The sequence below is a fragment of the Protopterus annectens genome, chromosome 13.part0 (assembly GCF_019279795.1).
Source record: "Protopterus annectens isolate FY-2018-M chromosome 13.part0, PAN1.0, whole genome shotgun sequence".
NCBI lineage: Eukaryota > Metazoa > Chordata > Ceratodontiformes > Protopteridae > Protopterus > Protopterus annectens.
Window position 1 is genome coordinate 333175372 of NC_056747.1, and position 18645 is coordinate 333194016.

Sequence of the window (18645 nt, forward strand, 5' to 3'; positions counted from 1 at the left end):
TCTGCTACAGAGTGAAGAATATCATTCATGATTTGGTAACATTGCCTTAAAATTGGCAATACATATTCTTCAAATCTGGAATGATCTACAAATCCAATGCCTAGATCAGTAATGGTATGAGAATCTGGAATCGGTTACAGATTGATTGCATATGGATAGTTATTATTTTTACTAAAATATAATTTGCATCAGCCCCATTTTGTATATGAGACTGAGATACAGTAGCCTATTTAGGGTGAGGCAAAGGGGGCAGCCACCACTGAAACAAGATGTTAATAGCAGTAGCTAGGTAACACAGTACCAGTATTCATTTGTGAACCAATACTGTTCAGGACTGCAGTAGTGAAGCACTTGGTTTGTAGTACAAGTTGTAGGAGAAATGCATAAATGGAACGTGGTTGGCTCTCAGTGCCAGTGAGATCAAAACCTGGAAAAAGTCCTTATTTTTTATCAAAAACATAAAAACAAACAAGCTCAAGTAGTGTCCTGTGCCGAAAATACCTTAAACCACATGTAAAGTTGCATAAACAAAGTGGGTTTGTCAAATCGTTAAAAGCCACAATAATTTAATAATTTAGTTTAACAGCCACGTTTAGGTTAAACACTTTCCCCCTTTCAATATCTAGGACTTCATCAGATCCAAGAAAGGTAATCCATAATCCTTTTAAAACAATTAATGAGGAAGATCATGTGATCATAATAATCCAGTCAAATTCATCCAGTTCATGAAAACATCATCATAACATTAGAAAGTTAAAGAAAAACATATTATATCTTAACACTTCAATACTGTTGTATATTACAAAGACATTTCATAAACATATACATAAATATCAAATTCATCAGAACATTTGTTATTAAGAGAACTAAATAACAAAAGAATATCTACAGTTCATATATTGTAGCTCAGCAGCCCTAAGTTTTAAGACTGGTAAAAGTAGAAAGTTGCTCATTCAACCACTGGGTCAATGAGGCATTCAATTTAAGTTGCCATATTAATTCCTTATATACTATCAATGTTTCCCATTAACCCACATGCTCATTTGGTATAACCACTTCCAAAATTCCAAGTACAAACATAGTAAAATGAATGCAGTTCAAAATATGCTTGCACAGGGAATTACTATAGGATATTTTAATTATGTTTGTATATCCTTTTGTGGAAAAGCCTCTCAGTCTTCTCTATATAAAAGTTGGGACAGCTTGAACATAGTGCAATGTAAATCACCCCGTTGGTCGCACAATTTCCATTAGCTAAATAAATCCTTTAGCTATTAAACTTTTTATAGTAAGACATTCCTGTTCTAAAATATAAGGGCACTGGTTACGTGCTGTGCATTTACATGCACATTTTGTCGATTTGTTATTTTGTGGCTGACTTTGTTGTTCAGTCTTTTAAAATTCCTTCCTGCCTTATATACAAAATTCGGAGTATCGCCTAATACATTTTATAAATCTTCATTAATTTAAAAAAATTCAAGTTAATTTTTAACAATATCCTGAATCAGTTTTGAATCCCTATTATGTTTAATCACTAAAGAAACTATAACTTTGTTTGACCCTAACTGGTCCTTATTTTATACCCCATCCTCTCATGACTTCATTTCCTATTTTTCTTAACATGTCATAGGAGTACCCTCTTTCTAGAAACATATTATTTAATTTTTCATAGCCAACATTGAAACAATCAGGGTTGGAACACATTCTAGCCAGTATCACCAGCTGTCCTTTAAATGTATTTATCTTACAAAATAAAGGGCGATAACTTTTATAATGCAAACGTGTTAGAAAATGTTGTTTTTCTATAAATAGTAGATTCAGAACAATTATTGGTAATATTCTTAAAAATACTTACATCCAAGTAATTAACTGTGTTATTCATATGTTGAAGGTTGTGCGTCAGGGCTGGCAACTCGGCACATAAAAATCAACTGCCAATCATGAGCGGACTGGAGTTCCGCTGTGGCGACCCCTAACCAGGAAAAGCCAAAAGACACAACATTCATATGTCAATAAGTGAATTTTAAAAACTCTATAGTGTTATTAATATATTTATTCTATCATAGGGAGCCACCCAAAAAATATAAAAATGTCATCCCAGAAATTGTAAATAGATTTTCTAGCATTCAGTATATAATGGATTTAAAAATATCTCCCAGCTGTACATTACCAAACTAGCATAAATGGGTGCAAATGCTGCAGACATTGCAACCCCTTGAATCTGTCTAAAATATTCTCCCGCAAAATATATGAAATTGTTGTAAAGAACTAACTCTATAAGTCCATAAGAAACTTAAAGGAGTTATCCAAGTGGGTTAATTCCGTAAGTGCAGAATAAAAAACATCCAGTCCTACCACATGTACTATACTTGTGAACAAGTCGATAACATCAATAGTTAAAAAAATACAATCAGCACTGTAGTAATGTTTAATCTTACTTAAAAATCCCATGAATCCCTCAGTACATGATAAGTTGAACTGAGGGAAATTTAATGGTATGGTCTACAAAACAGCTAGGGGGTAGGTTTTCTATCTCTGTGCTGTGACTATTAACCTGTGTGGTGGATCATTGACATCCTAATGGACCTTTGGGATCCCAGACACAGCTGGTATCAATATGTTCTTCATGGATAAAAAATTGTAAATCTCATGAAATCACCCCTTGTAACAGTGAATCTTCCAGGAATAAATTGTTTTATATGCTATAAATATTTAATTCTTGGATACAGTAAGATATTTACTTGTATCGTGCAACACATTAAAGATCTTATTAACATAGTGTATTTTATCTGCTAACACAATTCACTCTCCTTTATTTGGTTTCATCACTCTAATTGAAGGGTCACACATTAAAGTGATAAGGATGTTCTATTCTTTGTTCAAATTTGAGAAACCTGAGCAAATTAATTTAAACAAATTTAAAAAGTCTCTCTCTCAACATTTTTTCAAAATTGGCAACTGTCGTGTTAATTGGGGATTAAATATACTTTTCTTTTTAAGTAAGATGTTAGGACAATTAGCCTTGGTTTTATCACATGACTGTATTTTAAGATTGATTTTCTGAGTGAACAATTTTAATTTCATTAGTAGGTCAAATGTATCAATTCAAGTATGAGGAACAATTGTAAAACCTTTGCTTAAAAGGGAGAAAAATCCTTCTGTAACCTTTATATCGCTATAATTAAAATAATAAAACCTTTAAAACCGAGAAACTTTCCATTTTATGTTGTAACAATCCCTGACTGTGAATTACCTATTATATATCACATTGTTGTTGTTAGTTGTAGTCCTTATTTTTTCTTCTCAATTTAGAATTGAGGGGCACCAGGTTGGTGAACAAGCCATGCCTCTGTTGGGGTATCAGATCAACAGTGACTACCACCTACATGCTTACATTTAACAGTATTAAGTAGACCCCCATTATCAATGGACTAAGCATATAGAGAGTCAAGAAAATTCTATAACATTATTTGTGATATTTCTTATAATCACTAGCTTTTTAACTCCTTTATTAAAATATCACTTAAGGCATAGGCACACATCTAATATAGAAAGAAAACAAAAAAATATTAACACTTTTCCATTTATGCAAATTATACATTACATCTTCTCTTTCTTTATGTTTTTCAGTCCAACATTACATAAATCTGTCAGTTCTTGCCTTCCCTTAAACTTCACTCCTCCTCCTGGTCAGTAGTCTGTATTTTTCCCCACATATTCCATTTATTTCTATGTAATTTGCTCCTTCCCTTTTCTAAAGATCCCTCTTCTAGTTCTTTTGTCTTTTATAATATTCAATACTTCTAATATGGTAGGTTTAGATTATTTTCTAGTAATTGCTTATTTGACAGCCACCAGAATTAGTCTTAACAAGACCTTACTACATTTAGATAATTCAGATCCAATGTCCCAGCTCAGAATAATAATTTCCTTAGTTACAGCCATTTGCCCATTAATTCTGATAGAGTACTATGTAGGGAACTTTTTAAATCCGCCAACTCATTACACTCCCAAAAAACATACTACCAGTCACCTGTTTCTTCCCCATCATTTGCTATCTGTGTAAGAAAAAAATTAATTGAAGTATGCTTGGGGTATAAAATACCTATGCAAACTTTTCCAAGAAAAAAAAAAACCTTCTGGATTTTGCTGCATACTTGGGAGCCATACATGTGTCCTACCATTGTTCCTTGTAATTATTTTGAAGTCTCTCTTCTCAATTTCTCTGATTATTATAGTTATCATGTAATATTTTATATGCTCTACTAATTATCCCGGTTTTAACAGCAAAGTACAGTTGTGTAAAATTTTACCATAACGGTAGATGTCCTTGCCTTTACTGCTGCAGTATTCGTATTGATAAGGGATTCCCTGCTGGGGAAGCCCGATGTCCAACCAGTGTTTCAAAGACTTCTGAATTTAAAAGGTATGCCAAACGTCACCATAGGGTCCCTGCGTGAACGGTGACGTTCAGCCGTACCAAAAACAGAACTAATTGCCCCAGGAGGAACACAGTCCAAGGAACCCAAGAGGTAACGTGTACTTCCAGGAAGGTAAAGAACTACAGGGATGGAGGGAGAGAATACTGCAGCAGTGTAGGCAAGGACATGTACCATTATGGTAAGATTTTACACAACTGTACTATGTCCATATATTCACAGCTACAGTATTCTTTATGATATGGGGGAGTGCCAAAGCTCAAGAGCAAACTTGGGATGAGGAAAGGCCAGAAGAGTCGCCTAAAAAACATGAAAAACTGAACTAACAAAACCAGCCCTAGCCGTAGAGATACCATCCAACATGTAGTGATTGGGAAAGGTATGCACAGAAGTCTAGGTAGCTGCTTTAAGACTAGAATTTGTATCTCAGCCTTTGAAAAAAGCACCAGAAGAAGCCACAGCTCTGGTAGAATGAGTCTTAATTGAAAAAGGAAGGCTCTTGCCATGAAAAGTGTAACAAAAGGAAATAGCCTTAGAAATCCAAGATGAAATAGTTTGCATGGATACAGCAGGCCCCAAAGATCTAGGATGAAAAGAAAAAAAATAACTGATCAGATTTTCTGATAGCCTTGGTCATATCCGAATAAATTCTAAGTTAGCTATGCATGTCCAAAGTATGCAGCACCCTCTCACTGTCACTTTGGGAAGAGGGGGAAAAAGTAGGCAGATTAACAGACTGATTAAGTGATAGCTAATTAACCACCTTTGGCATAAAAGAAGGGTTAGTGCACAAGGACACTCTGTCCTGATGAAAAATCAAAAAGGAAAAAAAGCCATAACGGCCTGCAATTCAGACACCTGTCTGGCAGAAGTAAGCATTAACAAAAGAACAATCTTGCAGGAACAATGTTGCAAGGAATCTGAAGCAGCAGGCTCAAAAGGAGCCTGCATCAACTTCTCCAAAACAAAATTAAGATCCCAGGGAGGAAAAACAGACTTCCTGGGGGGTCTAATATTAAGGTTGCCTTTAAGAAATTGTCTCACCTTAAATCTGACAGCTAGAGGAGAGGAGAAAAAGGCATACAAGCAGAGATAGCTGATAGGTGGGCCTTAATAGAAGAATAGGCCAAACAGCATTGAGCAACTCACACAAATAAGAGAGAACCAAAGGAGCAACCACAGTAAGTGGGTCCAGGTTATGAGAGAGACACCAAAAAGAAAACGTCTTCCAATTGGATAAGTAGGATTTCCTAGTCATAGATTTCCTGGCCTCCTGCAGGACAGAAAAAAGGTGTCTATCACCCACAATGTCAGGTGAAGCATGGACAGGTCGGGATGGATAAGCGATCCTTTGTCTTGTGTGAGTAGATCCACCCTGTGAGGTAACTTGTGATGATTGTCACTGTCTAGATGCAGAAGAAGGCGATAACCAGTGCTGTTGCGGCCAAAAGGGAGTCACCAACAAGATTTTGGGAGCATCCTGTTGAATTTTAAACAGGACTCTTGGAATGAGAGGAAGGGGAGGGAATGCATAAAGAAACATCCACTTCCAAGAGAATGAGAGGATGTCCACCTTCCATACCAGAGGACCTAAGACTCTGGCACAAAACAGAGGGAGTTGTATGCTCAGAGGGGAGGCAAAAAGATCCTTTTAAGGAGTACCCCCCTCCCCTGTGGATAATGTCCAGAAACACATCCCTGTGAGGCATTCATTCATGGGACTTAGTTAAGGACCTGCTCAGAGTGTCTGCCACAGTGTTCTGACTGGAAGGGATATAAACTGCCAGAAGAGTCACTTGACAGCAAGATCCCATACGAGAAGTGCCAACCAACAAAGAAGATGAGATCTTGTTCCTCCCTGCTTGTTGATATACTACATCACTGTGGTATTGTCTGTGAATACCTTGAGAGGTCCTGGAGAAATGAGAGACTGTAAGGCCTGAGGAGCCAGCAGAAGGGCTCTCATCACTTTGACATTGCTACTTCTGCTAACGAGGTGGCCACACTCCTTGTACCTTTAGGAAGCCAAAAGTCACCTCCCATCCCATGTCTGAGGCGTCCATGAACAATTCCTGAGAAGGAACAGGGGGATGAAAAGGAATCCCTAGATTCAGAGACAACTGGTAAATCCACCAGACAAGTTCCTGTCTGAAGCAAAGAAGAAGAGGAACTACAAATTCTAGAGGATGAGCATGATGAAGCCACACTGACTTCAGAAACCACTGAAACTTTTTCATATGAAGTTTGGCCAGAGGGAAAGCATCGGAAAGGTGGATGCCATGAAACCCAGAACTCTCAGAAATTCCCTGGTGGTAACAGAAACCAGAGGAAGAAGAGCATGAAAGAAATGAGTTAAGGCTTTTGGAGGGGGCAGGGATGCAAGCATTGGCACAGTCTGAATCCTGCAACCCAGAAAAACATGATTCTAAGAAGGAGTCGGAGAAGACTTTTTGAAATTTACAGTGAACCCCAGACTCTGAAGAAGGGATACAGCAAAATGAAGATTTTACAAAAGGGTCTGTGAATAAGATGCCTGAATCAACAGGTCGTTCAAGTAAGGAAATATTTGGATCTCTTGAAGTCTGCAAAAGGCAATCACAAGAGCAAGGCATTTGGTGAACACCCTTGGGGCAGTAGAAAGGCCAAAGGGCAAAGTAAGGCACTGAAAATGCCAGGAAGCAACAGAGAAACACAAAAACTTCTTGAAAAGAGGGTGGATCGTAATATGGAGATAAGCATCCTTGAGATCCAGAGACAACATATAGGCCTGATGGAGCAAGAGAGGAAACAGAATCTGAAGGGACGACATCCAAAAGGGAAGGTACCTTTAGAAAAGTGTTTAGATGAGAGTTGTCTAGAATAAGTCTCCAAGTGCCCTCTTTTCTGGACACTAGAAACAGTTGGGAGTAGAACCCTTTCCCCCTTTGGGACACAGGCACCTCTTGAATAGTACCCTGAAACAAGAGATTTTGAAAACCTATAGTAAATAGGGAAGATGCTCCCAAGGAGACTGAGGAATGCCCATAAAAGGAGGACAGGATTTCCACACAAGGAAGTACCCTTTATGAATGATTGACATAACCCAAGAATCCTGAGTGATCTGAAGTCAAACCGGAAAAGAAAGAGAAAGGCGAGGAGAATGAGGAATGTGGCTGGGAATTGATGGATAGTCACACAGTACCTGGTTTGTCCAGAAAGGAAGGCTTTGGAGTCCCCAAAAATTGAGCAGCCTTAGCAGGAGGAGTCCATTTGCTACTCTTCTTACCTTTAGTAGATGGACGGGACTGCTTAGAAACAAATTCAGGCTTAGTGGAGTAGTTTTCTGAAATTTAGGCATAGGGGAAACAAACACATGTTTAAGTTCCCATATGGTCTTACCCTTATCCTGAACTTAAACAAGCAGTAGCTTCCCCAAACAAAAGTTTAGAATCCAGAGGAGCATCCATCAACTTAGCTTTAATATCATCAGGTAGAGGTTGAAACCTAAGCCAAGAATACATCCTTATAACTGAACCAAAAACAGCAGCAGCCTTAGAAGAGGCATCTGCCGCATCATAACTAGATTTAATAGAATGACAAATGACTGGAGAGGAAGTCCCTAGCAAGAAAAGACAGAAGTTTTACCCTCAGAGACTGGAAAAATCAGAAATAAGTTGACAGGGCTAAGAAAGAAGAGCCAGCACATACCTAGACATATGGGTCTGATAAGTCATAGCCCTAAAAGCTAGGGTAGCAGAAGTGTAAACCTTTTTGCCCAGCCTGTCTATAGTTCTGCTGTCCTTGTCAGAAGGCAATAACTTGTGTGAACAAAGCAATTGAGATGGCTTATCAGAGGCTATGGACACTACTGATGGGCCAGCCACTTACATAAAGAATAATCCTCAGGAACCTTATAAAACCTGTCAGGGTTCTTGGGAGCAGAGGGAAGAAAATCAGGCACCTGAGAGGCATCGGAGAAAGCATCCAGCAAAGCAGCCCAGACGGGAGGAATAGCCACAGGTTTAGGAGAGTCCAACTGCAATAACTCATATTGATATCAGAGACCTAAGTACAATCCCACTTAAAAAAAAATCCATCATCCTAGAGAGCGAGTCCACAAAGGGAATTTCCTCCAAAGGAACATCAGGACTAATAGTTTCCCTCTCTGACCCAACGTCAAAAGGAGAAGGAATTTGAGTAGAATAAGTTACGGATTCATCAGCAGAATCAGACTCATCCTCGGAGTAATCCTGTTCTCCTAGGCCTTTTAAGATGAGTAGAAGACCAAAGAGGAGCAGGAACTGAAACCCAATGAGGAGGCTTTAAGGACAGTAAGGCAGAAATAACCCCTGAGTAAAAGTCTGCCACTCATTTTGTGAATCCCTAGAAGCAGAAGAAACATGTTTAATTTTTTGTTTCTTTTTTAAGGGAATGTCCTGAGAAAGTTCAGATCCAGGACGACAGCCAAGAACTGTAGCAGAAACTTCTTCCCCAACTAAAAACTGAGGAACTCCCAAAGGCCCCTCAGAAAAATCAACTGTGGTTCCTTCTGAACATCCGAGACGAATGCCTGCAAAAGCCTCTTCAGACGTCCTGCCAGCTGGATCCTCACTGGCCTCCAACACGGTCGTGGCAGAGAAATCTGACACAGCTGGGTGAGCCTCCAGATTTGTAACGACCTTGGGAGAAACACCTGGGAGAGGCTGGACAGAGGAAGATTCTGGTCATAACTTTTTTTCTCCTTCTTCCCTAACGGCTGACCCTTGGGGAGGGAGATTCCTTCCATAGTATCTTTAGCGAGTAGCTTAAGACACTGATTCTCAGGATACAAGGAAAGGGAAGAAAGTCTACTGCGAGGGTTTTTGGAACAAACATCTGACCAATAGAAGAAAACATATGATCATGAGAAACACCTAAGTAAAAAAGACACTTATTGTGTTGTTCTGTATGGGAAATCTGTCTCTCACACTGGCATTTACCCTTCCTGAATGATGTGAACCTCAAGGAACACACAAAAAAAAAATCTTGTGAAAACAGCAAACAGACGTAGAAAGCCACTGGAGTACAAAAATGCATTCAGCTGGCAGAAGATGGGCGCAGGTAAACAGACTGATGGTGTAAAAGATACTTTCAGGCAGGCGGCAAATAATTTCTGTTTTTGCTAAGCCTGAATGTCACCTTTATGCCCTATGTTACACAGGGAGTGTATGGTGACATTCGGCATACCTTTTTAAATTCAGAAGTCTTTGGAAGACTGGCCAGACATCAGGCCTCTGCAGCAGGGAATCCCTTATCATTAAGAATACTGCAGCAGTGAATGTAAGGGCATCATCTGTTACAGATTCAACTAAAAAAATCTACCAAAACAGATCTTTCACTTAGGACTCCACTGTTTCTTTTTTCCCCTATACTCTGATATTGGTCCCTGGTAGGGAGGGCCGTCTGTAGCCTACAGTCCAAACATCTTCATGGCCTCATCCCACTCTATAACCTTTCCCTCTCTAGTTATTTGCTCAGAATACCTTGGTTTCCTTGCCAGTTTCCTCTAGTAAATTCCAGCCCCCTCTTGCATATTTTCTGTACCTGTACTTACAGAAATCCCTTTTGGGAAAAACTGCTTCCTCCATTGACATTTTGGGTTAGTTCTTAGAATACTTTCTGCAATTTTATGAATCTAATATTTTGTATGGTGGTGGTTATTCTCCTTAAGGATCTGCATCCAAAATCTTACTGTCTCCTTATTTCTTGAACTCCTCCCCTACGTCGTCATCATCATCATCCCTTTCCACTTTGAATATAACTTTCTGTTTGTGTATATGAGCTTAACTGTGTAGCACTAAAATATGCCCTTCAAACCAGGTAATCCTAAACCACCTTATTCTGTTCAACGGATCAACGTATCCCACTTAGCTCTTGGTCTCTTTCTCACCCAGACAAATTCCTTCAACTCTTAGTTAATTATCATCCACAACTATTCCTCTGATTGATTAAACATATGCCTGACTTGTATACAAACCTAAAGGGACTTCATTTCATGTTAGATTGAAAACTTGTATCATCCTGTTTTTTTTTTAATCTTTCAACTCCATTCAACAAAGAAATCAACCATTTTATGAAAATAGTTAATATCCACATCATTAAAAACAGGAGCATACTTACTTTGTACCTTAATATTACAGGTATCTAGTAAATTGTATGCATTATAAAAAACTATCATTTCCAAAACTAGAGTCCAGACTAGTGTCAGTCAAACATGCATTATACTCATTGTCACGTATCAGTCACGTGTCAAGTAAACATTTTGGTTGTAAGTTTCTAACCAATCTAAAAATATCCCGTTTAATATCATGTAAGCTCGGTACAACAGTAGGGACACATTTAAGTCCACATTCAAGCACTGAAAGTTCTGTATCTGTAAAAACATGTCCTGATAGATTAAGAATGTAACTATCATTGTTACCATTTGCTGCATTTGTTGTTATTGTGTGGGGCGTGGGAATCCCACTGGTGGGAGAACTGACCTTCACTCTGGCATTTTCTGTTTGGAGGTACCACAAACCGGCCATTCGGCCCACTCTGAAAGGGTCTGCTGGAATTCTTATTACTAAGATTACGTAATTACTTTGGTAATAAAAGGGCACCTGTTGCAATAATTGGAACTGATTAGGGTAACAAGACATGAATACATACTTGTACTTATTTTTTTATTTCAGCTGTGGAAGTGCTCATCAGTAAGGTAATTTTACTGACTGAACAGTACTATACTTAGTCTTGCTGTAACCACTCAGGGAAGTAGATGAGCTAACACCATTTCAATATCCCTTCCCTCAGGTCATCCAAGAATAGAGGATGAAAAAAATGATTTGTCTTTGTTGACCGTGAAAAGTCCAACTGAGCAAAACCCATTTTCAGCAGAGGCCAGGGGAAAATGCTTCACTTGTAAGTTATACATGATGTACATTTATAATTGCAGGGTATAAACTTCTCTGTACATGAGCTTATTTACAAGATTTTTAAATATTTCTTACATGGACATAACATTTTAACACAAAAAGAGAGAGAAATTAAGAAATTGTCTAATTTATTGAATAGAGAAATAACATACAGTAACTATTTATTTATTTATATATGGTGGCTACAAGGAAAATATCAAACTGGGGTGTGTTTGAGTTTAGTAATAATTTACAGACAGACAAGTATAATGTACTATTAAAATGAGAGTGAATCAGCTCTATTCAGTAGCATACCGCCTGCTCAGAGGTGATCTCTGCCTGACGTACAAGGCCATGTCCAATCAGGATCTGATGGACATGCTCCACCTCAAAAAATCCAAATCCATCAGGAACACGAGAGCTAAAGACTTAAACCTCGACACAAGTATGAATAGGACATGCTGGAGGGATAGATTCATAACCCAGAGGCTTCCCATGCTTTGGAACAGGATCCCAGTTTGCATTAGGCAGAGCCCCTCACTGACTCTCTTCAAGAGAAATCTTGATGAGTGGATGGGAGATCGTAAGTTTACCCCAGGGGTCACATCTGTGTCACTGCTAGACAGGGGCACAGTAAACTAATTCTGTTATATAAGGGGACCTTCACTGTGTCACTACTAGACAGAGGCACAGTATTCTAGATTTATTCTGTACATTTTTGTACCATTTCATGGGGTGGCAAAAGCCACATCACTATGGCTAGGCTTACAAATGCCCCAGGGCAGATAGCCTAGTACTATACTATGAAACTATGAGTTTAAGAAATAAGTGCAGTATGAGGAGGAGTGATAAGGTACAAAAAAGATTGGGAAGCAAAGTGGTTGTAAGTGTTGGAGAAAAGTAATCTGAGTAAAGCTAGCCAGGTGACCTTCTTTACTTGTTACAAGTGTATCAAGTACCTTATTACAGTACTAGCCCACACTGAGCTTCACTGCATATGTGAATTTATATCTACATTCATTTTTGAAGCTCTGATATCCTTGTATCTTTTTTAAAGAAATGCCAGTACTGTACTTCCACACAAGTGGTACCTGTTGATCTGTGTTCTTTAAAGGGCCATCATGCTGGCCAAGCAGCATCTCTTTGAATTCTCTGAACAGGAAAGTAATGCTCTCACACTGGCACACCACCATGCAAGAGCTTTGTTTTCTCAGTTCTTAAGGCAGCATGGCTACATGGTCAGTTCACTAGAGGAGCAGTATGATAGAACTGTGTGCACAGATGCATACTGGTAAATTATGTGCCACAAAACATAGGACTGCACCACAGTGTTAGATATGCACATATGTATATACAGGAGCAAAGACAGGTCACATGGTTTGAAATCACCTTGCCGTGCATGTCTTGCATGAGTAAGTACATTGCGCATAAGTACTGATTCCGAAGTAGTGTTAGTATCTGGCTTCATTTGCAGAACCGCCATATCAATTGTGCAGTCTTTCCTTGATATAAAGCAATACTACTGTCCTGCATTAACTCTTATACATGCACCAATGCAGCATTCACAACTTTGAGTCAGACTTCTCTACATATAGATATTCATAGAGTTAAGAAAGAAGTACTAACTGATAAAATACTAAAGTAAAAACCGCAGACCCATGGTGGCTTACAGGAAAGGTAAGGTAGGTGTGCTGTACATGCAGTTGAGAGCTTTTGACACTGCTTAGGCCCAGCAATATCCACTTTTGAGATGTTCCACCTTTAAACATAGGAAAGTATGGTGATCACATACCACAATGTGTGTGGGGTTCCAGGTCCACATGCAGAGGCACTGGTACAGTGCCTAAACAGAACTGAGGTTGTGCATAGCACTGATTGCAGCTATAAACTAGGAAGCAGCTGTAAACTAGGGAGTGCGCATCTGTGCTTCATACTATCTTGTTATTCAAGTTTTATATACGCATAACCTAATCTACATGTGCCAGGCTTTGCCTTTTTGCAGATGGATTAGATAGTCATTCCAACAAATGTGTTTCCCCATGTCAGATTCTGTTTGCATACCCATCTATGTCAAGCAAAGTTCCTCATTAGCACTCTTCAAGAAAAATCTTGATGAGTGGATGGGAAATCGGAAATACGCCCGGGGATCACTTCTGTGGCTCTGCTCAATAGGGGCACAAGAAATTAACTTTCTTGGGTGGCATAAGCCAGGGAACCTTGTTGGCTAGGCTTACTTAGGCCTGTGGGCCAATAGCCTAGTACCTACCTATGACTAAAACACATTTTCTGTGCTCATATCTTGCTGTCCACATCCACAAATAACATCGTATTTCTAATTTTTTTATATTATCTTTTGTTTAGTCTCTTCCCACATATCTTTAGCTGCCGTAACAGAAGGCTTTTTAATACATACTCCTAAATACTTTCTCTTATGTCCCCATAAACGTGGGTATTGCTGAATCAAGTCATGACTGGGTACATAATTTACAGCTCATAGGTTCATAGGTAGGTACTAGACTATCTCCCGAAGGCATTTACAAGCCTAGCCAGAATGTGTTGGCGTACACTGCCCCCTTACATTAGTTCCCCGTGCCTCTGTCCAGTAGAGCCACTGAAGTGATCCCCAGGGTAAACTTTCTGTTTCTCATCCACTCGTCAAGGTTTCTCTTGAAGAGTGTTAGCGAGGAGCTCTGCCTAATGTAGATTGGAATCTTGTTCCAAAGCATGGGAAGTCTCTGGGACAGGAATCTATCCCTCCAGCACGTCCTATTTATTGTTGTGGTGAGGTTTAGATCCCTAGAGCGTGTGGCTCGAAGGGATATGGTTTTCTTTAGGTGGAGCATGTCCATCAATTCTGGGTTGGACATAGCCTTGTATGTCAGGCAGAGATCACCTCTGAGTAGGTGGTATGCAACCGAGTACAGCTGGACTTTCTTCAGTCAAGCTGCATAGGGCATCTGTTTGAGGCCAGTGATCCTCTTGGTGAGGTACTTCTGTGGTCTTTCCAGCTGTTGCAGATGTCTTGTAAGGTACATCCCAAATGTGGCGTTGTACTCCTATGATGGGTCTAATGAGTAGAGGGGCACAATGACCTCTTGATCTGGATGCAAACCCTTTTGTGATTAGGTGGGTCACATAGAAGGATTTTCTAACCACTTTGGCAATGTTACTATCAAAGGAGAGATTACTATCTACTTGGGTTCCCAGATCCCTTATTACGTCTTCCGTATTTAGGGGACTACCACCTATGTGGTAGTTTGTGGGTACTTTGTTTTTTTCCACAGGAGATGACTATGCACTTTTTGGCATTTAGCTTGAGGCTATGATTTTGACACCAGTTATCCGTCTTGGTGAGACCCTTTTGGAGGATGTCTGTGTCAGCCGGAGAGTCAATTATTGCCACTAGTTTGCAGTCATCTGCGAACTTGGTCAGCCATAGTCCTCCTGTGCTTGCCTGTACCTCTGAGAAGTATACGCCGAACAGGAGGGGTCCTAGGACTGAGCCCTGGGGAACGCCACTTGTAAGTGGTTTAGAGTCGGACCTAGCTCCCACAACTCTCATCATGTGGGTTCTGTCCATGAGCCAGTTGGCAACCTATCTTGTGACGTAGGGGTTTATGTTCAGGCTGGTGAGCTTGTCTATAATACCAGAATGGGGAATGGTGTTGAAGGCCTTTGCGAGGTCTAGGTAGGCTGTGTGTACCACCTTTCACTCGTCTATAGCCTTGGTAACTGTCTCAAAGAAGTCCACCAGGTTTAGGAGGCATGATCTGCTCTTAACAAAGCCAAACTGGGTAGGGTCCAGTGTTTGGAGGTTCGCAATGTCTCTGTTAATGAGTTCCATAATGATGCACTCCATAGCCTTGCAGACCAAGCTAGTCAGGCTTATAGGGCGATAGTTCCCAGGGTCAGTTGTGGCTCCACCTTTGTGGAGCGGAATAACTGTTGCTGTGCACCACTCTTTGGGTACATAGCCTGTGGAGAGGCTGAGTTTGAACAGTGTGTTTAGGTGAGGGGTTAGTTCGGCTTTGAGCTTGTGTAGGATGCAGCCTGGGGCACCGTCTGGTCCCATTGATGCTGTGTTTTTGGCTTTGGAGAGGGCTGTTTTAACCTGAGTGTCTGTGATTTCAGGGGCTCTACATTCTTCTGGTATGGTTATGGGCCCTTTTGGGGGTGAAGTTTGCACTGAACCTGTCAGCCGGGATGTTGGCAATATAGTGTATTTTGTGCCATTCTGCAGTAACTCCGGGCAGATCTGAGCATTGCCACTTAGATTCTTGACATCACTAAAGAATGCCTTGTGGTTATCTTTGGAGTCCTTGGCAATTTTTCTTTCGAAGCTCACCTTAGATGATTTTATGAGGGATCATAGTTTCTTGCTGATACTGATATGTCTTCCCTTCTTGGGATTTTACTGTTTTCTGTACTCATTTCCTCCTTCTATTGTCTGGTTTGTTTATGGCAGAGGTCCACCAGACTGGTTTACTTTTCTTGGAGGAGCGAGTCTTGATTTTGCTTGGGATAGCACGATCCATGCAGTCTTGTAGGTGCCCGTAGAAATGCATTAGTAAAGGATTTTGCAGCTTGGACAGCATTCTCCATTAGCATGGGGGCTTTGAAACTTTCCACCTCAGTCTTCAGTAACGTGAAGTTTGCTTTTGAAAAGTTTTTTTTCATGGTGGTTTCGTTGTCCTGGGGTGAGGGCGGAATGTGGATATCCAAAGTGATTTGTTTAAGGTCATATCTAACCAGCGTGGGGTTGACCTCCGGTATGGAACACTGGTCGCCCATGTTGGTGATGACCAGGTCCAATATGTTGTCACTTCTGGTGGGTGTGTTGACCAGTTGATCCAGGGCGTTTGAGTTTATAAATTCTAGGAAATGTTGGGCAAGGGAGTTAGTACTTGAGTAGTTCTCCCAGTTAATGTTTGGGTAATTGAAATCACCCAATATTAGGGTGTTTGGTAGGACCTTTATGTTTCCCAGTGTTTCCAGAAACATGGAATGGGGGCCTTGGGACATGGTGGGTGATCTGTAGCAAGCTGCAATTTGAATTGCAGTTTTGCCCATTGTTATTGTTGCATGTGGATGATCTCTGAAGCATCATGCTGTGCCACTAACCTGGAGGTGTATCCTTGATGAATATGGATACGTCCCCACCTTTTGTATTTCGGTCCGGGTTCTGTGGCTGAAATGTGTGGTACAAGTTGTAGCCTGGTAGTGCTGGGGTACTCTCTAGAGCCTTAAACCTGGTTTCTGTTACTGCACATATATCGATTTTCCCTATACTAAGGAGTGCCTCGAGGGCATGTATTTTGAAGTTTAGACTTCTGGCATTGAGTAGCATTACCCTCAGTTTTTTGTTATTTGTGCTGTTTATGGCGGTGGGTTTGTCTTTTGAGCCTTGCCTAAAAAAGGCGCTATGGAGGTGGCAAAAGCCTTGGTCAGTATTCGAAAGTTTAAGGGTGACAGATGCAAGCCGTTTCTAGCAAAGAAGTGTGGCTTGTCGAGCATGTCATCCCAGGCAGACAGACATTGGATCCCCTTTGAATGACACCAGAAACTTAGCCAGTTGTTGAAATTGATATTTTTTTCTTTATACCGTGGTATCATTCTTGGTGAGGGCAGGATGCTAGTCAGGGTCATACCGGCCTGGGCTACGTGATCAGAGAGCTCTTCCATGTCTCTTTTCATGTAGTCCAGGGAGGTACGGCTTAGGTCACTCTTACCAACAAATGAGAGTCATACTTGTACTTGTTCTGGAGTGACCTGTGTGCTTGTGTTATGTGGCAGATCCTGGCACCTGACAGGCAGCTAACAGTAACCTTCTCTTTATTCAGCCTAGTGAGTGGGACGTCAGTGTGCCTGACTATAGAGTCACCTATTACTAGTATGTTGGGTAAGTTATTTTGCCTTAAGGGCTGTGATTGCATGGCTCACTGGTTTTGTGAAGTATGTGTTTCATGGTTTGTGTTTTGGAGGTCTCTCTTGCAGATTTTTATTTAGAGCCTCCGAGTATGTTTTCATGTATTTGTGTGTTTTTTGCCAGTGCTGGTTTGATGGGTCTGTGTGAGACTTGGTGGTGTGATGCAAGTATTTCCCTTCTCCTCTTGACTGTCTGATCCAGTCTTGAGTTGAGAGAGCTTAGCCTCCAGTTTGGCTGTATAATTGCATCTCTCGCATGTATTAGTGTTTGGTGGTAGGAGGAGAAGGTTGTCTGTGTACATGAGGCAGTTGTAATATTGCCTCAGAATGCCCAGATTCACCAGTTGGACTGGAGAGTACACCTGAAACTGCCCTTTGGACATGCCTGGATAGGTACAGTGAACTGATTTACTGAAAGGATGGAAAGGTCGAATAGAGAGCCTCATCCTTCTGTACAGTATAGGGGGGGTCTAGTGCTAGGATTTATAAGTACTTGTTATGAGTTTTGAGCAAGTGCTGAGCTGAGAAATGAATGGCTTGAGTGCTTAAGTTGAACGTTTGTCTAGTTCCAAGGGAAAAATTGAAGAGACTTTATGGAGCTGGGAGTAGTTATACCCTAGCTAACCGGCGCTGCCCAGCGAGCAAAACCGAGCAAATGCGTTTTTTATAGCAGGGAAATGAGAGAGAAATTAGCCCAAAATGGCCAATAGACTACTAATTTCTGTGCTGAAACCACTCCTCCAGGGACATATAGGCTGCTCAAAGCTCCCGTCTCTCAGGTGAACAGAGAAACTTCCTTCTATCCAATAAGGTATGGGCAAATACAGAGATTTGTAACATAGCCCTGAATTCAGCACTATCCTGAAAACTGGACTATACTAGGTTAGAAAGGTGGGGAACAAGTATATTTTTTTTACAGAAAATAAAGCAGATACAATTAAAAAAAACACTTTAAATGCACAGAAAAGGATACTTATTGTTATATATCTCAGATCAGAGTTGTAGTCAATGCCCCTAGTAATAAAGTAAGAAGAAACACAAATACAGTAAAAGCAGATGCATAAAGTGCACTTTATATAAAACAATAGAAAACATAGAAAACAAACAGATTTAAACAAGTTACCCAGTTAACCAGAAAAAAAACTCAAAACTGAGCTCTGTTCCAGCAATCTTCAATCAGACAAGTTCTAACTGCACACCCCTACCACTATGGTGCAGGGGAACCTTCTCCAAAAAAAGATGGCCTGGATCAGTGTTCAAGTTATACAGACAAAGCTAGATTCAGCACGCCTGAATCTGGTCTGTGCTACAGCAACAAGGCGCACCAATTTCAGAAAGAAACAGTTCAAATAAGCATGCACAGTAAGCCT

The 18645-nt window shown here is 40.3% G+C and overlaps 1 protein-coding gene across 1 annotated transcript in view; it reads left to right on the forward strand.

Moving 5' to 3' along the window:
• The window catches only part of REX1BD (required for excision 1-B domain containing), a 156289-nt gene that overhangs the window by 99123 nt on the left and 38521 nt on the right, over positions 1-18645 (forward strand). The window lies entirely within an intron of this gene.